Genomic DNA, 22,693 nt, shown 5'->3' with positions numbered 1-22,693 from the left:
TTGGTTCGTCATCGCCGTTATATAACTTGGAGAAGTGATCTTCCCATATTCTCAGCATCGACTGCGGTTCTACTACGATGTTCCCCAGATCGTCTTTACAGGCTTCGGTTCGTGGCTGGTACCCTTGGGAGGTTTTTTTTACCTTTTGGTAAAATTTACAAACCTTATTCCTGTTGTGACATCCTTCTATGTCCTCGAACGCACGTTTCTCGTGCTCTCTTTTTTTCCATCTAAGAAGCCGGTGTTTTTCTTTCTCCTCTTCTGCGCGTAGAGCTCGCGAGCAGTTCTGGTCCTTCTGTGCAGCGCGTTTTGTATGCTTCTTGTTTCGCTGTGTGCGCTTGCCGGTTGTGAAACCAGGGGTTTCGCTGTGATGGTCGTGTGAAACCTAGCACTTCAGAAGCGGCATCTCTGATAGCTGCAAGGCAATGTTGCAACTGGTTTCCAAAGCTTAATGCAGGCAGCATAGGACTCCTTAAGAGGTTACTAGAGACTCGATCGGAAATGGACATGGCAGTCTCTTGCGATTGAGGCCGTCTAACGTCGAATCTTCTCACAGAACTTCCTTGTTTTGGCTTGGATCGGGATATCCGTAGACAAACCTTGGCTACAACGAGGTAGTGGTCCGAGTCAATGTTGGCCCCTCGGAAAGTTCGGATATCCTGTATACTGGAGAAGTGTCGTGCGTCGATCGCAATGTGGTCAATCTGTTGACATTTGATTGATCAGGAGATTTCAATGTCCCCTTGTGGATATCAATATGAATGAACTTCGTACTAGCTACCAGAGCTTCTCGACTCAAAGCGAAATCGATCAGCCGATCCTACGTTGTCGGAGGTGGTGTCCCGCAGGCTGTATCATTTGATTGTAACACCATCACGAAAGATGTCTTTTTTTCCCAGTTTGACGTTAAAATCTCCTAAGATAAATGTCATAGCCAGGGCACTGCTCATAAGTCTTGTCCAAGAGCTCGAAGAATATTTCTTTGGTGTATCTTTCTCCTCTATTGGGGCATGCGCGCATATTAGCCTTATGTTGGCGAACTTAGCCTTGATGCGGATTATCTTGATTCGTTCGCTCACATTGTTGAAACTCAAGACTTTTTGGCTGAGTCTAGTTCCAACAACAAATCCAAAACCAAATAGACGCTGTCTTTGTTCTCAGTAGCAGTCGCTGAATTATGCATCACATTCTTTTAGTTTGCGTTTTCCCGGTCCATCCCATCGCACTTCTTGGATAGTTTAGGGCTTCCGCTAATTGTTCGGCTGCATGTGGTCTGTTAGGGAACCTTGTATTCCATGTACAGATTCGAAGTTCGTTTGCTTGGGTTGTCAACAGTGAATCCGTCTGTATCCGAGGCTTGTTGGTGCTTCGCAACTAATGTATTTTTACGTGGTCAGGAAGTCACCCCGACGGCACAACCCCCAACCTGGAGGGCCTTAGTATAACTCTAAGGACGGGGAGCTGGATAAGCTGCTCGTTATAGTTCTAGGTTCCGAATAAGTCGTAGAAGCCCTATAAGGTGTTCACTAAGTAGTTCAACCTTATTGGAGCTTTAGACGCCACCGTTGATTCTATCTCAAGAATTCGACCGCTGCCGTCTGGAGATTTGCATTAGTGGAAACACCTTTCCCCCATCTCTCCTTTGCTGATCCCAACATTTTCGTTCGATATACCTTTTTTCGTTCTCCTTATCTCAAGAACCAATCAATTCAAAATGTGTCAAAATTATTGAAATTTAATCAAAAACTGGAAAATTTAGTTGATCCGGAATGTCTCACAAAGCAATAACTATAGAATAGCAAAATTGAATTTACAAATCATGATATCTTACAGACATCTGACAGAAAATATGTTTAGTTTTAATTTTCGATTGGATATTTCTTTAAACTTTTTAAATAAAAATTTAGCTTATTGCAAGTAATAAATGCACGGCTACATCCCTTGGATTTTCCCTTTATCGAAGAGTGTGTTTAGAAATAATATCTTTATAATAATGTTATTTTTCATTATAAAAAAAGCCCTGATCAAATCTGTTCAAAACCTTAATTTCCAAGCTTGAACTTAGTCGAAGGATTGGTTTTGGATTGCAGGGGTGACTGACGGAATTGGGGGATCTACATTTTTCAACTTTTCTACGCTCGTTATGTTATGTTGGATTAAAACTCGAGTTCCAAATTTTTTACGAGTCAAATACAATACAGTTTAAGACATATTTCGTACATACATACATATATTTTCAAGGACAGCAATGGCAAGTTCTAAGTCTGGTTTGTATTACGGTGTATTTTTTTGTATTGTGTGGGACCTAAATTAAAGAATAGGGTATCAAAATGATTAGTTTTTACATGAGCCCAAATGAGCACTATCTTACAGTTTGTCTTTTTGGAGTCCATGAATTCAGTTTTGATTTTTTCTTCACTCGTACTTGATGTTTAAATCAGTGCGAACATAGATTTTGAAAATGTTTAATATTTGACGTCATTCGTTGTGCATTGCGTCAAATTAAACAACAAAAATCTCTTCGAAATATTTGTAATCTACTATATGTTCTGCAACTGTCTTAGTTCTCAAAACTTTTATGCAATTCAAATGACCTTAAGTTTAAAAAATAAAAATATAGAAATAAAATCCTTGAAAAATGATGAGGTAAAGTTTTCACTTTCAAATCTTTCAATACGAGAATTATATCATGTGCATATATAGTAGTATTAAGAGCTCCATAACTAGGGCACTGGCCTTCCAACATTTACAACAGAAAATCAATAAAAAGACAAATAATAAAAAAAGCATTATGATACCATGACCAACCCTCTTTATATACAAGTACCTATGTTTGTGTATTTATATTCCGTGCAAAATCATTTAAAAGTCAAATCCATTGACAATGATTTTGTTTTTTATGCCTTTGCCTTCTTAACACCCCCGTCGGTTTAACCTTAAGAATTATTTTTCATTTTTCAAGTGACAATTTAAGATATAATAACAAATTATTATTTATGGCTGGAAAAAAACTGTAAATTGGTCAGTGAATATAGTTAAACAGTTGATCTAAAATATAGTTCATAAACATGTTCAATGATTATGCTTATGCTTTCGTCTATGTTGTAGGTGGCTCATATTGGGCGCCATTTTTAATTGACTCATACAATTTGAGTAAGGTTTATTCACTTTTTGAAAAAAAAGGTTGTTATTAGCAAAATAAGTACGTATAATGTTTTTGATCATCTCTTCCTCATTTTGACACAAAACTAGTACTATGTATCTTTTCTTAAACCAACAAAAATATGGTGTGAATGAAGAAATGCTTTAATTTCTAACCACTTTAGATATGTATTTTTTTTTTAAACCATCAACATCAACGCCTCTACTGATTCAAAAGATACAATCAACATTCGCTCCTAATATCTATAATTTTGAGTCCAAGTTTTGCAAACCTACACACATCATTTCCGAAGGCTTCCTATACCCAACTTCTCTTCAACATATTGCATTGGCTTACTAATTAGTTTGACTTGTTTCTTCCGTTCCGTCCTCGAGAACTATAACTATACCTAGACTATTTAGTGAGGTTGCTTCACATAGAGAACGATGCCAGAGCCCCAGCAGCAATTGAAATACACATAGTTATAATAGCATAGCAGTAGATACAGTATCTAGATCCCTCGTAATTAGTCGATTATATAAATTCAAAGTAATCGTATGGTTCTTAACACGCTATATATGCCATGCCAGTTCCAAAAGGTGGTTGCTGATGATGCTGCTCTCACACACAAACATACCTACACAATCGCGCACAAAAACACAAAAATATATAATAGCAATGTTTTACTCCTTTGGCATTTGGCATTAGAAAGTATAGTGATACACAAAAAAAAATGAAATGAAATTGTTTATTATTTGCATTTCCTCGCGTAAGGCAGAATCTGCCACAAATTCCACGGAAAAAGTACCCACAAGAAGAGCAAGAGCCCTTCAATTAGTGGCGGTGGGTTTTTAGGCTGCTCACTATATGTATGTATATCTATGCATAATTGGAGCATCGCCGAGTAGTGCCACTGCCACAAGTGCCTCTAGCTTCAGATGCAGCTTCAGTTTCAGCTTCATCCTAGGCTCCTCTTTTACTCTGTGAATGAATGACGCACAAATTGTAGAATGGCAAACCACAGCAGCAATTGCATCATATTGTGGAGTTCATTGAAGTGGCAAAAGTAGGTTGCCACTATAACATAAAATAAAACTTCGTCTACATAGACTTGCACCGCCTTTACCTATGGTGTACTCGTATATATTAGAAGCACTTATAGGAGCTACCCACAGTACATAGTCGTGTGGTGCCACGAAAGGGAGCAACGTGCTAGCTCTCTGTACAAATGCATGCAGTTGGCACCAGCTGATTTCACTATTTGCATTCAAGCAAGCAGCATCAAGGCATTCGGTAATTGGAATTGGGATGGCTTATGAGGAACGCTTACCTGGTTATTGCACCATTCAAAAAAAGCAAGACAAAAAAATAGTTTCGGTTTGGTCTTTCAGTTGATTACGCGAATATTTTCGGGACTGATGATGATGGTGATGAAGAAGGAAGAATGGGGGAATTCCCCTGTTGCTGATGTTGATAGTTATCCAAATTTTCAGTTGAATACTCTTTCGAGTTATTTCCTCTATTGTTTACTTGTTATAACGATTTTAAATTTTGATAACTTGAAATACTGCCCCGAATTTTCGAGTCTATACGATCCAAGCGAGTATTGTTCTTTATCGGTTTTTACAGTCTGTTGCATTTTGACTATGAATGGAAAATTTCGTGTAGTAAAAAATCAAGAGCTCTTTAAACATTTTGCTTTGTTAAAAGAGATGTAGTGTAAAGGCATTGACTTATGAAAGGTTTTAAGAATGTGTTTCTTTGATATAATACGTTGGGCGCCATTTATAGTAAGAAAAATTAAAACATACAAATAAACTCCTGTGTAACTCGTTTTGGAATAATAAGTTGATGCAAAGATTTTTCTTTTAAGAATGTATGTTTTTTCTCTTTTTTGTCCCTCGTATTGTGATTTCTTAACAACGAGACTTGAAACCTTTAATCCTGATTTATTTTATTACAATAATACAATAACTTTCTACAAATTTAGATTTTTTATATAAAAGCTCCAATTATTATGAACCTCGCGTTGGGCGCCACTATAGAATTCAATACTCAGAATTCTAACAACGGTTTTTTTTATTTTTTTTTATTTTTATTATTTTGTTTTTTTTTTTTATTCGATCAAAATCTTAAAGCTATCTTAAAGCTGGACAAAAATTCTTTAAAAACTAGCGTAAATTTCAAAAACTTAAAAAAAATATCTTATTTATTGGCCCTATGCGGGTGCTCTAAGAACAATTGTAATACTAAATATCAAGAACTTAATCTAAAACCAAGAAAATAAAAAAAAAAACAAACTTGGTATCTCTATCATTTTTTTTTATTTTATATAAAACTTAAAACTAAATAAAAAAACTAAAACCCACAATATTACTTAACCTCCTTAAAACTAACAAAAACCAATAATACTACCAAAAAATACTTAAAAACTACTTAGAAACTAGAACAGCCACAGTAAGCTTTTTTTTAATTTTTAATTTTGGAGCCACTTTGATTATCGGAAACAGTCCTACGGAACCGAAGGCACTCGGCTCCGTCCAGTGCGAGGACTTCTCGACTGTAAAGGAGTCACCTATCTACAGTTTTACGGCTGACGTGGTAGATGAGCGGAACCGCCTCCCTATCCTGTATCATCCCTCGATTATCTTAATAGAGAAAAGCTTCCAGCGGAATGTTGCCACTTTCGTAGTACTCATTGTTGGGGTAGTAAGCCCCAAAAATTATGCTATTAGTCGACGACATCGCTCTCGCAATGTGACCCCTACCAGGCTTCAGCAAGAGATTATCTATTCTGTTCTGTTGTATACAGCCTGGTTGGAATAGTAATGTTTGTAGTCAGACTCTGGTGTTCTGTGTAGTCCAAGGCATTGTCGCAGACACTGTCTCTTAAAAGCCCGAATCTTTTCCATTTGAGATGGGGCAACGTTGAACCATACCGGGCACCCATAGGTATTCATCGACCGGATAATGGCCATGTAACAAATCACCTTTACCCTTTTGTAAAGAAGGCTGCTAAAAAACAACCGTTTTGTCACGGCAAAGGCTCTCCTAGCTCTGAACAGAGCAGCACTCATATGTCTGTTAAAATACAAGTACTGATCCAAACCAGATGCCAAGGTACTTTACTACACTTTTATTCGCCAGTGGCTGCCGATTTGGTCCAACGATCACTAGATTTTTCAAGTTCTTTCTCGTAACACTTGAGGCTCCATGCAGCGGAGTCCTGAACAAAATAGTTTCGCATTTCTGAATGTTGATTTTCAACTTCCAGCCATCGCAATATTGCTGAATCTTGTCGAAGTCACCCTGCAAAGCTTTGTAAAGATACAGAAGGTTGATGGAATTTGTTATATCAGCTTTTTGGTGCATTTCGGGTTTCATGTTGGGCGCCATTTAAAGAATTTCGTTAATAGAACTTTTAACATATAAAAGAAAACAACCAATCTTCTGCACAACGTTAACTCAATGATATTGATGATATTTAGTGATAATTCCGTCTATGTAAGCTTTGAATTTATTTGAAAGCTCAAAGTTTGCTATTTGGATAAATTGATGAGACAAAACATCAGCATACAATATTTGTACGTTTAATGACCTCATATACTCACGTTAATGACTACGATTGACTTGTAAAATCTTGAAATCATTCGTTGCAAAGATTAATGTTATTAGTTAAAAAGAAAAACAGATTTTTTTCCTTTGCATTAATCACGCGTTGGGCGCCATTATATCCATCAATTTCAAAATGTAAAAGATTCTTCAAAGATAATACACAAATCAACACCCAGTTCAAAACTATGTATTTCCTTATTTATCTATTTAAGTTCTTTGTAACCTTGAAGTATATCAATTCAAGAAAGCTATTTTTACACTCCAATCAATTAAGCTTAATTATTAAAATGTGCCGGCACAAAATCACACCATCATTAAGATTTTTTTTTATATTTGTTCTCCTTATTCTTTCCCATAACTTTATAAGCAATTCGATTCAATTGAAGTCATTTATCTGCGTTAAGTATCTCAATTGAATTTTCGAAGCAAAAAATATCAAGATGGTTGCATATTGTGGTTTAACTTATGTTTTCGATACAAACGTTAAACTTTTTACTAACTGCGCAGCTCAATTTGTGAAACACCACATAAGACAAAACAAAATTTGAGCATTTAGATTCGAAGTGATTAATTGCTGGTCAATGACATCAATTATTGCGGGTGCTATAAATTTCACCCTTAGATGTCCGTGAGGTTCCATCAACAACGAATCAGTTCGAACGTAAAATGATAATTGGGGATAAAAAGGGCAGCCTTTAAAACGTGTATCTATACATTTATACATCTATGATGATGATGATCACATCATACCCTCATGCTTGACTATATTGCACGCGCATTCGTTGCTATTCACATATACACAGACACACTCGTATCAGGGCGTACTTACAGCTAGAGAACAAAATTACCAAGCCTTAATGTTCTGGCTATTAAGTTGGAAAGTAGATCTTCCAATTTAGGGCAGCAACATACCTATACATGTTTGTATCTAACTATACTACACTATATATATCAAACAGGGAACCAGTGCGGGTTGTTGGATGCGTTAAGTGTAGGGAGCGTGTTTTGCGTGATGCTCGCAAATGACAGATAAAATATACGAAACGACACATTTATCCACTAGATACTCAACTCATGTCTCATGTATCTATGGTTTGGTATAGTGTGGTACATGTGCGGTTGACCCAATTTACATGAATTCCTCAATTGAATATGACATGGACATTGGACATCCAACAACATCCAATATAACGATGTGTACATTATTGTTACTTGATATATTCTCTTTTAAGCATCAGAAAAGGGTCTAAATTGTAACATACATAATGGTCGGTCAATATGCCATCAGCCCAACCGAAACGACACACGCAGATAAATGGGATTTTATAGGGCCACCAGCGACGACGGAGAGGCATGCTGCAGAAGTGATTTGTTAATTTAGAATTGCACTGATAACCAGATGGTGGTGCATATAAATTAAGGTAAATCTATGTGTGATTTGTATAGCCAGGAGAGGAGAGCATTCGAAATGATTGGATTAATTAAGCTTATATAGCTTTTAATGTGGGCAACGATATAGAACAATAGAATTAGTTAAAATTGGCTTAATTAAGAATTCTTAAAATACGTAAACATTTACAGTGCATGTTATGAGCAATTAATTAGTTTAGTCAGAGAAATAGTTACTTAGTTTAAAGGTTTCCTTCAAATCAAATCCTTGATAATGCTACAAAATTTACAAATATTACTTTCCTGCAAAAGTTATAGAAGTGTTATTTTTTCTCATAATTTATAAATGCCATTTTAATCTGATAAATTTACAGTATACTTGAAATTATAGTTTCTTCCCAAAAAAGTTACCAATCCATGATAATGGACTTAATAACAATTAGATGTAGAAGACGTTACATAATGACAGTCTGACAAAGATTGAAAACCAATCCAAAATATCATATTTTTCTTGATTACAGTGTGAGACAGTATTCATAACCCAATTACAGTCTAGGATAAAATACATTTAAAATTTACAGTCTGCATATTTTACAAATATTACTTCCCTACAAAAGTTATAGGAGTGTTATTTTTCCCATAATTCATAAATGTTGTTTTTGTTCTGATAAATTTACAGTATACTTGAAATTAGAGTTTCTTCTCAAAAAATGTACCAATCCAAGATAATAGACTCAATAACAATCAGAGGTAGAAGACGTAACATAATGGCAGTCTGGCTAAGATGGAAAACCAATCTAAAATGTCAAATTTTACTTCATTACAGTGTGAGACAGTATTCATAACCCATTTACAGTCTAGGATAAAATACATTTAAAATTTACAGACTGCATATCTTACAAATATTACTTCCCTACAAAAATTATAAAAGTGTTATTTTTCCCATAATTCAAAAATGTCGTTTTTGTTCTGATAAATTTACAGTATACTTGAAATTCGAGCTTCTTCTCAAAATAGTTACCAATCCAAGATAATAGACTTAATAACCATCAGAGGTAGAAGACGTAACATAATGGCAGTCTGGCTAAGATTGAAAACCAGTCTAAAATGTCAAATTTTACTTCATTACAGTGTAAGACAGTATTCATAAGCCAATTACAGTCTAAGATAAAATACATTTAAAATTTACAGTATACAACATCATAAGATAATAAATTACAATCTTCCAAAAAATAACCTAAAAAGAATCGATGACAGAAAAAATATCTTGAATAGTTTGAAATATGAGCATGTACTGAATTCCAACATATGACTTCTGTACTCTCATTTACAGCAGAGGGTACAGCAGGTTATAGCCGACATGATAATGGATGAGTTTGAGGTTACAGATGGCTAAAATGTCTTTTATACAACAATCTAAAGGACCTTAAATTAATCTCTGAGATAGTAAACATTCCTAATCTACAGTGTAGGATATAATATACAATCATCAATTAATTACAGTGTGAAATAGCGGATGTCACAAATTTACAGGCTGGGTTAATATACGTTACTGAATTATTGTTTTAGATAAAATCATGACAATCCATGACAGTTCGAAATTACAGACTTTTGAAAAAGCTGTATATAATTCTTGTATATAATCTGAAATTTGATTACCGTTAAAAAAAAAACAGAGTTCACTAAATTACAGTGTGAGATCCTAAACCATTTTAACAAGAATTTTACTGACATTTTTGCCAACTTTGAGTCTTTTTATCGCTTTTTAATATTTTGTAAAGACTTTCAAGCTAGTTTTAAGCCATCACCTTTAAAGAGTAACATATAAGGTCAAACCATAAACATTGTTGCAACAAAAAGAAAAAAACTGAATCAGCTTTTTCCATTAGCAAAAGAAATAGTGTGAATCAGTATAATAACCTGCCACTATATAATCGTACACTCTGATGGATAAGTCTGTTAGTCTCTTCTAAGGTTTTTCTTACCTTTACTTTAAGAAAAGAAGCCACACGTCGTCGTCGTCGGTCGCGTCATGTGGTTGTAGGTTCTTAGCAAAAACCCAAACGTCTTTCAAATCTTTTGCTTCAAGATTTTTTTTTCTACTTGGATCCAAATGCAAGTGCATACATATATGTATGTATGTGAATCTATTTGTTAACAAAAGCAACCTCCACTATTCTTTTGTTTTCTTAAAGCAAATCTGCAAAAAAATAACAACAAAAAGAAGAACGGTACGAAGGAAAAAAACTGAATAGAAAGGTAAAGAAAAAAAAGAAAAAAACATACAATCGGAAACTAAAAACGTCCGGAAGCGAAAAAGTCCGTAGATTATAAAATTTCAGCAAAACGTTTTGCCATTTTCAATGATCACCATCCTACCCCACTCCACCTCTTCCCCATTGCTTTCCAACAAACTATCAAATCCATGGTTGAAGCTGAAAGAAGGTGCATTGAATTTTGTGGATAAATTCGTTGAAGTAGAAATGTGTGTTTAAGCGCTGCTTCGTTCATTTTGTGGGTGCATTTCCTTTTTTAGCTTTGGGATTTTCAATGCGAATGTGTAATGTACATATATACCGGTGCCGGTACTGAAGGTGGTGCAAAAGCTGGTGGGATCTGTCTTCTGGCTACTTCTTTATATATAAAAGAGGCAGGCAGATTTTGAACCAAGAAGCCAGCAGCTACAAAGCGAATCTCATATTTCACTGCATGCTTGATGTTAAGCTTGCATGTTGTCTTCATCATGGGCTTAGCTATAAGAACGACGGGGATATGGCAACGACGACGTTGTCAGGGACAAAGCCTAAAGAAATCATAGCGCCACTAGCAGTGACATGGAGGGAATGGTTAGTAATGAACATTGACGTAGAGAACAATTTTCGCGCCTAGTATGAAAATATAATGCTTCTGTTTCCTAAAATTGGAAAAAAAACTTACATCATGATAGAAAATGATTTTCTTATTAAACTTAAGTAATTTTTACAGAAAACTTATGCTTGGCGCCCATTGATTCATCTTCCTTTGTCAGTTACCTAAACCGCTACTGGCATTGAATATTGACTTGGCAGTGATTTACTATACACGATGCCGCCACAGAACGTCGACGATGTGCATTTGTGCTCTGCATGTACTTCGACATTAATGTACACTATACACTAGTGCAATCGCACCTTTATGGTGATTCACATATTGTTAGCAGCCAACAAGATAGGGTATTGAATAACTTTCACGAAACGTTATGGTCATTATGTGCAACATACGTGTATTCTATCGTTTCGAGGTGAATACCTTATTCAAAAAAAAAAAAAAAAAACAATAAGAAGAATGGAAACTTAAATCTTTGTGTATTTATAGCCCTTTGGTGAAATATGGAAATATAGTAGCACAGTCTTTATAAAGATTATAAATAGGAGCAATAACCAGATAATTGTATTTACTGCTATTTTTAACTTCTTATAGTTTTTCTTTTTTTTTTGATAAAGGAAGGAAATTGATACACCTAAGTAGATATACCGACTACAATGAAGTTGAACGTAGCTTCTTTGGGAATATTTAGAAAGCAATAAATTTAAACAGACAAATTCACTTTTTAACTGCCTCATAAGGTTTACTGTTGCGTAATAATTGCATGCCTTAGAGAGAATTTACCAGGGAAATTTATGAAGGGCGTTTTAAGTTCCAGTATGAATGAGATTTAAATATTAAATGTTTTTACTACTTTCATTTATATTTATGCAATTTTTATTATTTTTAGAAAAACAAACTTAATAGACTGCGAATAGATAGCTACACACTCGTACACAATTATAATATTTAGGTCGAAATTATTTTTATTTTGTGAAGTTTAACTGCAAGATTAATTCATATTTGTCAAGCCTTCGCTTTCTAGTGGCTTTGTAGACGTTAACGAGCCATAATTTTCACCTACAAGAAAAATGGTAAGGTAAAGGGTATTCTTTATTCTTACAAACAGTGATTGTCATCAAAAAAACGAGTTGTAACTTTAAAGCATGGGTTAGCGAATTTGTATACAAAATGTTAATTGCAAACAAAAGAGTTGACGTTCGAACATCGTTAAGATCCTGATGATCCTGTCATGCATTAATTTCTTAACATTTAACATTTAATATTTTATAATTGGTATTATAAATTATGTATGAACTAACAAAATACATGTCGGTTAAACGGTCGCAAGTAGATGCTCAAACAAAAGGGTTTAGTAAAATTAATAAGTCTGGTGCAAAGAACAGGCTTAATTGGAATGGTGATATGTGTTATTTCGACTTACAGTAAGAATACAAAATTAGACCTTCTAAGTCAACGTTAAATGCATCTTCCAGAAATTCTTAATCATAATTCGAAAAAATATCTTCATTAATATCACTAGGCCAGTTATTTTCCACAAAATGATATATCGATTGATAGCGTTCTTATTCGCTCTGAATTGGTAATGATATGCCATTGAATATCACTCATTTTTTCAAAAAGAAAAAAGGCTGGAATGCAACCCACACTGATAACTTCTCATTCCGTCTGTCAATATTTTGTCTGGCTTAAAAGTTTGTAGGTTTTCGTGTTGGGTTGAAAAAGTAGTTAGTTGAATTATTCTTGAAAATTTTGACCAACAATATTTGTCGTTTATAGAAATAGATTAGTTTGAAAATCTAGTTTTTATAAAATTTTTTAAGTAGAAAACAAATTTTTACCAATGTTAATACCATTTTTTAAATATTTACATATTAGATGAATGAAACGAACATCAATTTTTATCAAATTTGCGTCCTATTTTTTGTAGATATTTTTTTTATGAAAAGAACGGACTGTTGGATGTTTATAAAAAAATCTACTAAATATCGAAAACAATATTTTCTGTGAAATGAAAAAAGTTTGAAGACAATGTCATTAGTTTTTGAAAATCTATTTCAGTCGAAAGTAAATTTTTACAAGTCTTAGTATTGTTTTATGTTAGGTTTTTATTTTTAGTAAAATAAACTGTCAATTCGATTTTTCTCAAAATTGTACTGAATGTCGAAAACAATATTTTTTAAAAGATAAAAGTACTTTAAAGCCAATATTTTAAAGTTTTGAAAAGATATTTGAGTCGAAAATCAATTTTTACCAACAATGTTTTTTAGGTTTTTATTTTTTGTAAGAAAACTGTCAGTTCGATTTTTCTCAAAATCTTACCAGATAAAAACGCTATTTTTCGTTGCACAAAATTGTTTTGGAGATAAAATTATTTTGTATTGGATTTGCTTTTCAAAAATGTACTTGTTTGGTATCACGTTACAATATATAATATAAAATTTAATTCAAGTCTCTAGCATTATTGGTACGAGAGATATTTAGGCTTAACCAAAATGTTCACCTTATTTTTAAACTGCTATGGTAAGAAAAAACCACCCACGCAATTATTTTGAGAGCCCATTCTGCATCTTTCTGCCTTATTACCTGTATATCTGAATTTATTTGAAGTCAATATCTCTTCTGGTTCTTGAGCTATGGACAACGAAAAAAACGTCGCGAACGTACGGACATACGAACGTTCGTAGACGCACATGCACAGACATCTTTCTAAAAATCTTTTATTTCGAATTTTGAATTTGACAAATCGGACCCATTACAATAACTTCCTGCCATTTAAAATCTTTTATGAAGCCTACAAATCTGCTTCCTTGAATATTTTCAAATTCTTCAAGATAATAGAAGAAGTGTCGACCTATGAATTTGTTTCTAATGTGCTTGGGACTAGGGTTGTCTTTAAAAAAAATCAATATTCTTCTCTTTAACACTATTGGCAGTCTAATTTGTAATCATAAAATAAATGGAAACACAAATTTACCGTTTTCAAAAAGGGTTTAACTTATTGCTGTAGGTGTTTCCGTTTATTGATTTTTCATATTTAAATTCTATGTCTAAAGTAGTTGCTTTAAAACATAACTCTTCTCTGGTTAGTTAAAGAGATGATTGCCAATCTTTTAGAGCACAAAAAGGTTGAATGATGAACCTTTAACAGAACCTTCTGGTCTATTTGACATCAAAAAAGTCACTCAATTCAACCTAAAATAACATTAAGAGAACCTTTAACAATTTTTAGTATCCTACATTTTTTTGGAAAACCCGCTCATAATTACACTAAAATGCTTAAAATGGATCTAGCAAATTTTGTTTGATAGCTAAAAAAATTGAACTTAAAACACACTAACTTGCCCTAATAATATATCTAAAATGAAGCATTACGTCACGTTTTGCGATTTTACTTCTTAATAGGCTGGTTATTCCTTCAGGGTTCCTCAAAGAAGGCATTTGGGTCCTGTTTTATTTTGTTAAATAACTAATCATTCATGTATACAAATATCTAACACTAAAGCTTTTTCATAATTTTCTGACACAATTTTCATAATTTCCTGACACATTACGTGACGTAATGAAAACCGTATCACATACAGTTTACACAAGAAAACCAGTTATTTATTGACTTGACTATTTGCAATAACTTGATGTCTATATAAATAGAAAACTATCAATATTGAAGGGAAAACTTAGGCAAGAAAATCATACTATGCAACACAATTCGATGAGCCCTTCAAACAAAATCAATTCATGCGTTACGAATCGTCTTGTTCGTATCGTATTATAACAAACCTTGTTCCACATTTTTCCTTATCCATACCTACAAATATTTATTAATGGAGGGCAAACAAAATATCTAATAATAATTCTAATACAAACTTTCAACAAAAAAAACATATGAAATTTTTAGCATTGAATTTCCATTAAGAATAAGTAATTATTTTATTCACCTTATTTGTATTTTCGTTGGTTATGAAAATGCTGATGATTTCATTATCACGCATTGATGTATACGGAACTATATAGAAATCAGAAAAATATAAAATAGCAATCAATTAATGCTTCGTTGGTTAAGCCATCTAATGTCATGGTACATTAAATACAAAGTTTTCCTTTTTAATTTAATTTGTAAGAAAAAAAAACACACAAAAGAAAAATCAACTTCAAATTCAAACTCAATTGATTCTTCTTTCGATAAAATTTCTGTCCGAAAAATTAATTCCATCAAACTGTTAACAATGTTTGGTTAGTGGTAGCGAACGTATCATGTATTGGGATGTAACGTATACCGGAAAAATTCTCGTAAACTCATTTACAACTCGTTACAAAACATTTTTTTTTCTTTTCTGGCTGTGGCTGGTTTGTCAGCGAATCTTCTCTATACCTCACATTATCCTCAGTTGCCAAGAAGTAATCAAATCACGACAAACTTCCTTCTTCCTGTGATATAAAAAAAAGAATCTTCCTCTGGAAGGAGACAGGTGATGGTAGAATAGTGGTAAAATTGATCAATAAACTTGGATAAATCTAAATGTGATAGAATAACGACATATTTACAGAAGAACTTAAGGAAAAAATTCAATTTTGTTCCAAATTATATGAAGCAAACAATCCACTATACAGAAGTTCGGAGACTATGTTTTAATACTAAAGGGCAAAATTGTATACAAAGTTTATATCTAGATATTGAATTGATGTGCAATTTGATCGATTAAAACTTCATCTAGGTAGAGCTCATTATAATCATTAGTCTATATCTATTGCTGAGATATCTGTTTACCTTTTACAGAGGTATAATATTATTTGATTAAGATTAATTTATGCTACCCTCAAACTCTCGTGCTTTGAAGGTATCTATCTCATCATCGTTCGTGATGCTCAGCTCTTATAGGTTTCTGCATACATAAAATACCTCAAAACTAAACACATCATCTTTGAAATTCACTTATAATAATTAACATCCGTTTCTAAAGAGAATCATGGGCGTCGTCGTCGTCGGCTGTTTTGAAGGAAAGAGATACTCGTACATTTTAATTTCTACTGTTAAGGGTTTTTTTTTTTGTTGTTGTTACTCAAAATAATTGAGATGATAATTTTATATTGTGTTAAGTGGTTTGGGAAATTGTTTGAAGAATCAATTATTATTGATCACTTGGTGTTTGGATTGTGTATAGATGCTTTTTACTGATTAATAATAATTGTTTTGCTCTAAAAAGGAATTAATTGATAACTTTTTTTTTCTTTTTAGAAATGCAGCGACAACGATTGAATAATATAAATTAAATCGATGTGAACAGCGCTGTTTAAAGTTAGGTAAGTACTTTTGATTTAATAAATTTTGTTTTTAAATGTAATGGCGCCGAGAGCCGTCACTGATGTTTGGTAGAGAAGGTTAGTTATCAGGTCATTATATTTTTGTACTTTTAAAGGCGACGCGGTTCGATGTTTAAATTTTGTTTGAAATAAGAAGATATAGATGTTACCACAAAAACGACCTATAATATGAACAAAAATATTATATCTAAAACAATTTGGTGTTATATTACTATAACTATAGAGAGTCATGGAATAAAAGTTGGACTTTTTGACGTTTAACGTTTCTTATAATCTAAATTTATTGTGGTAAAGAGATGTCTGTGTTTCAAGAACAAGTAGATGTACCGTCTTCAAAATCAATTCAAACGGTATCTTGCACCTTATGACGTCATACAGAAGTGGTATAAATAAAGAAAAAGAGGATGGGTGCAACCCACACTTAAAACTTCGCATTGTTTAAATAGTATTTTTTGAAGCAGTTAAATTTGTCCTCTTAAAGAAATTTAAAGAATATCCAATCAAATTGTATTTCTGAGATATATAATAAAAAAAGTATTTTGGTAGAAGTTTAATTTTGTAAGAAACTCTGTGCTTAAAAGTTAAAAATTATTTAAATCTACATTTATGTATATTGGATGTGCCTAAGATCAACAACAAGTCAACAATTAATTTTTGGTACTTTCTTGATTTCTGTTTATTTTAATTTTACTGTCAACTGGATTTTTTCCGAAATTCTGTCCATTGGATTTTTCCGAAAGTCTTACAAATGTAAATAACAACATTTTAAACAAGATAAACAAAAGTTTCAGGATTTTCAAGTCAAAAACTTGACTTTTAAGAACAATAAATGCTAAAAATAATGTTTTTTGCCAGATGAAATAAATTTGAATTCAAAGGCTTTATTTGTTCTTAAGATATTCGAGTCGATAATCAATTTTTACCAATTTTAAGGAGTTTTTAGCTTCCCATAGGAAGTTATTGTAATCGGTCCGATTTGTCGAATTGAACATTTTGACATTTCCCGACGTTTCAAGGTTCCTAAAGTCGAAATAAAAAAATTTTAGAGAGATGTCTGTGCGTGACGTTTTTTCTTCGTCCTAAGCTGAAGAACCAGTAGAGATATCGACTTCAAATATATTTTGTTATACAGATAATAATGCCAAAAAGGGTTCATTTTGGTTAACCCTCAATATCTCATGAACTAATAACTCTAAAGACTTGAATTAAATTGTATATTATACCCGGGAGGCATTCAACTATTTTATATAACAAAATTAGGATGAAAAACTACTATTTTCATATATTGTACCTTTTTTATTGATTAATTTATATATTATCTCTCTACATATTTCTATTATGGTATAATACTTTTTTGTAAGCATACAGATTTTTTACCGAGCTGACACGGGAGCAAGCAACATAAAATTGTCTGTGGGTAAAACTGGGATTTGTGATATCAACCCCTGCAACCATCACTGTCTGTGCCTTATTGATAGACATAGCAAAACAAAGCTTTATAAGAAATTGTACTCGTTTAAATTTGAACGGGTATTCGTTAGCCATCATCGGTATCCTGGGAATGAAAACGCTTTGACCTTGGGCTGAGCCGGAAAGAATTTTAGCTTCAATCACGTTCCTCTGCATAGTTACTATCCGTAATCTAGTACCATTGCATAATTTCGGTGCATTTAATTCCTCATAAGTATTATTGGAGCCCCAATTTTTAAGTCTAGTTTATGCCAAGGAAGTTCTAATGTATTCAAAGAATTCAAAAATTCGATTAGAATATCAATAGCATCATCTTGATCAGTCAGATTATCAATAGAAAGATAAGTTTGTTGATGGGCTTCAAACATTGAAAGTTCTAAAATCACTCGTTCACGTTACCAATCATCCGATTTTTCTGAAATTTTGGGTGACTTGCGGGTAAACATTAGCTATTAATTCGTTTTGTCCAGTAAAGCAATAGTTGCAAATGTTGGTTCTATTAGTACTTCACTATCATTATTTAAAATATTTCCATTTCCTATATCTTGAAAATTGTGCTGCATTACTATCACCACCCAAATGTACGCGCATATTTGTGGTCAATCTTAAAAGTTTGACAGAAGCCCACAGAAACGACGATTTTATACCTCTTGGCACACCTGCAAATAGTATCACAACACCTCTCATCGGACGTTACTCAGTTCTAAAATTCCTAAGTGTACGATCCACCTTTATTTACCAAAGTCGATTCGTACCACACAATGTAAACGTCGTTTCTTTAAGCACTTTAGCTATTGAGCTTTGTTTCGAGATACCACAAAGTGGAAGCTCTTGGCTTTCTAAAGGCAATTTGAAAGTTGCGTGAGAGGTTTTTCCATTCTGTAGTAATGTTGCGGCAATCCTAGATGATGCTACTGCTAATGCAATTTGTCCATATATTCTAAATTTAGCAAGCAAAAGATTGAACAAGAACGTTTTTCGAGTCCCGCCAGGTGCATCAAGAAAAAACATTTTACTACTGTTCTGCATCGCATTGTCGATTACAGTGTTATATAGAAATCGCTGGTCGTTGGTTAATTTTGTTCATTTTCTTGAACGAAAATTGAAAGTTCGTTGGCATCATACGTTGTTTCTTAAAGATGATTCCTGCCCTGAAGAATTTGTCTGTCATGTTCTTCAATCCGTGTAGGAGATTCCATATCAAAGTCTGACATCATTCCTTCTGAACAGCAGAGACCTGGTGGTTCTTTAGGCTATTTGAATGCACGACAGAAATTGCACTTGGTATTCATATTTCCTATCGAAACGTGATATCAAACAGTCCCTTTTTATAAAAAGTAAAATCTACAAAAAATAGTTCGCAAATTTGATAAAAATTGATGATATTTTGTTACGTTTAAAACATTATTTGAACTTTTTAAAATTAACCCTGACATAGAATCGCCGGCACCATGTATGAAATAAAATTTAGTTGAAGTCGATAGCGTTATTGGTTCGTGAGATATTTGGGGTCAAGAACTCCTACAAAATTTGTTTCAAGTCAATATCTCATTGTCAAAAGGTATTCCCAACGGACGTACAAACATACGAACGAACGTACACACAGACATTCTTCTAAAAACCATTGATTAAGATTCGATGGATCTTGAAACAACGATAAATTAAAAAACAATTGAATTGGACAAATCCAAATGATTCCATTAGTAACTTTTGAAGTGAAGTTAATAAACCAACAATCATAATTTTTAACCAAAAATAATAATTGATGTTTGATTCCAAAGCCTTAGGAACAACAAAATTAACTTCAAACTTAGATCATTTTGTTCAAAACATTCGTTGTTATAACATTTTTTGGCGTTAAAAAAATCGTTTTAAAAAATTAAAGTCCAAATAAAAATCCTACTTAATTGGTTAAATGTCTTGAACTAAAAATTTCATTTCGTTGCATAAATATTGGATTTTTCAAAAATAAAAACTATCATCTTAACATTTTCAAGGGTACCCATTGGTAAAACGGTTTTTTTCACACGACGATCCTCAATCTTTCAAAAACTACTTAATAAATTTCTATTTGATTTAAAAACGTGATAACTAAACGTGTATATCTTGGCATGTCTATTAATTGAAAAAAAATTAGCTTTTTTAATAAGACTTAAATTAGTTCCTATTTCCAAACACGAAATTGGTGTATTTTCGAACTTCCTGTATTTGGCTATAAAAATACGATGTTCATTTTCTGTGGTAGAAGTTCGATATTAGATTTTATCAGCTTTTTTATTAAAATTTAGAGCATCTTTGCGAAATTTGTTGAAGCAATAACAGAAACAGAAATTCTTTTAGAATGAAGAAAAAGGACATTAAACAGAATCCTTAGAAAGGCTGTTACTCATCTTTTTTTGTTTTTCAGACTTCTAAGTCTATAAAAAATTAATAATTTTCGAAAAAAGCTGAAATCCTTCCAAATATAACATTAATATTTTCTGGCTAAATAATTGAGCCGTTCAAAATACTCAACAATACAATAATTTTTTTTGTTTTTCAAATTCTGTTTTCTAAATATGAATATTGAAAATTATTTTCTTTTCACTTTGGTCGGCTTATACAGTTTCGATTAAATAAAAGACTTCGTCACATAATTCCAAAACAGATATGAATAGTTTCCTATGCACATGAGAATTGGCTCCCAATTACCATGACATAATTTCATTATCTTTTAATCCAACTATAGGTACTTACATCAACAAAACAAATCTAGACAAAGTGCATTTATTTATATACTCGTATTCCCTGCCCTCCTCTGTTAACTATTCTACGGTACTTTGGGCATAGAAATTACACTAGAGACTACGTAATATACTCGTAGATAAAGCGAGTTCTGGACTCGGGTGAGCCATTTATCCAAATGGGATGAGAGCTGTAGCTGAATGCCTCTTGGGTTGTTCTAGATTCGTTTGATTCTGATGCCATGTAAAGCATATTCCGCCACCATTCTGAATTTGCATCCATAATCAAATTCGCTTATTTGGCGGCACAGAAACCAAATTAATTTGCCCTTTCAGCGTTATAGATGTTGGGAAGTGAATTTTGTGATTTTTCCTCTACACTGACATTTTGGGACAAATCGGGCGTCAGCGGCGAAAAAAGGCAGACGATATTATTGCCTTCACGAGGCGCAGGCACCAGGCAGTTGCCAGTAGTTAGTTAAAGATTGAAGTTGCCTGCCACTAATCAAATTTATTTCAACATTTTCGCTGTCTGGCTCTCGTTGTGCGGTACCTACAATATAGATGCACTGAAGTGGAACATGTTTCCTCTTTTACGGTGGTCTTTGGTCTGGTGACGGTTGGTCGGTCGGTCTGTGGGTCGGTGGTGGTGGACCTGCTGATGGCGGTAGGAGGTGATGATGGTGGCAGAGTGGTGGTTGATGCTTGGTGTTTGGTGGTTTGTGGTCCTGATTTGTATCTGTATCTTTGTATACAAAATGACTGTGCATTGGTTGCACTTTGGAATGGAAGTCTAATGGGTCGACTAGAGATTACATCCTTGACAGCAAGATATATAAGGCAAAGAGACAAATCCCAAGATTTATGGGTAACTATCTGAGTTTATATATTTTGTGCCAAATGGGAAATTGAGTCTTCCGGGATTGTTGTCAGTTTGTCAGAAAACAGTATAAGACTTTTGCTTGTTTGAAATACACAGATTTGGTGAAGGTAACTTAGTTGCTTACCTATTTAAAGATATAGTTCATGACGATTATGGGTTAGATATTTCACTTTTTATTAAAATTTACCTATTTATGCAATCAAGAGTTTTTGTGCACCTAATTACTTCCTTATTTTCCAAACCAAAAAGTAATTTATTGTTTGTGCTGAAATGAATTTAATTCCGCAAGGCATTACTTTGACTGCAACAAAATGTATTTGAACACGCATTTTGATACTTGAAACATTTTTAAGTCGTGTTTTTTTTTACATTATTGCTTTGAATACAGAAGCTGTGAATTTAACATGTGCTTATACTTGAGAATATACTTCCTGTACGTGTCTTTGAGATAAAAAAATGTAGCTATCGCTAAATCTTTCGTGTTTTCTGATGGGATAAAATTTAATCATCATTTAAAACAAAAATTCATTACCAACAAGCAAAATGAACAATAACCTGTATAAATACCTAACCTATTGTTAAGAGGCACGGGTCTAATCTATTGAATTTAATCTTTTCATAAATCTGCTGGTAGGTTTATTGAAAACTCAATAAGGGTTGAGGTTGAGTGTCATTTATATGTATGTACATATGGTTTTCAAATAAAAGGTTATGATTTTTAAAGAAGACGTTTTTTCCAGAACGTGTGTTTAACTCTGATTCAAGTTTTGTACTCATTCAGAAATCGAATAGTTATGACACGCGAATGTTCACCCTATAATAAAAATGGACTTACCTTACATGTAGCTAAGAAACCGTATTCAGTATATTTTCGGTTTATATACGAGTAGTTACAAAATTATTAAACAGAGTAATATTCATTTTTATTATGAATTCAAACTTCATCCTCTATCCTTTATTCATCATTCATAGAATACGGAATGACTTTAAAACTTTGTATGAAAAAATAAAGTTTTCTAGAGTTTCGAAACAAAATGCAAACATAACCAAAAAATACTCAAAAACAAAAATGTATAGCAATTTTTTGTATATGTTTCTACCGTTTGTGTCCAAATCTATCAATTTTACAAATGGGAGTCATATTTTGTTTTTGAAAAATTATGAAATATGAGTTATAAAATGTACCTACAACAAAATTGCCAAAAAACTCATACTTTTGTATCCAAAGAGTCAGTTTAAAAATATGTTCTGTATTTTGAAATTTAAAAAAATGTTCGTTTTCAA

The 22,693-nt window shown here is 33.0% G+C and overlaps 1 protein-coding gene across 2 annotated transcripts in view; it reads left to right on the top strand.

Annotated features, from left to right (window-relative positions):
* Positions 1-22,693, top strand: part of LOC129946589 (uncharacterized) — a 66,637-nt gene that overhangs the window by 18,113 nt on the left and 25,831 nt on the right. For both annotated transcript variants that reach the window (XM_056056837.1, XM_056056836.1), the window contains exon 2: positions 16,248-16,312. The gene's annotated coding sequence lies outside the window, so the exon portion shown is untranslated. The remainder of the gene's footprint in view (positions 1-16,247; positions 16,313-22,693) is intronic.

Source organism: Eupeodes corollae, chromosome 2, assembly GCF_945859685.1.
Source record: "Eupeodes corollae chromosome 2, idEupCoro1.1, whole genome shotgun sequence".
NCBI classification, from domain to species: Eukaryota; Metazoa; Arthropoda; class Insecta; order Diptera; family Syrphidae; genus Eupeodes; species Eupeodes corollae.
This window is presented reverse-complemented; position numbering and strand designations above follow the sequence as displayed.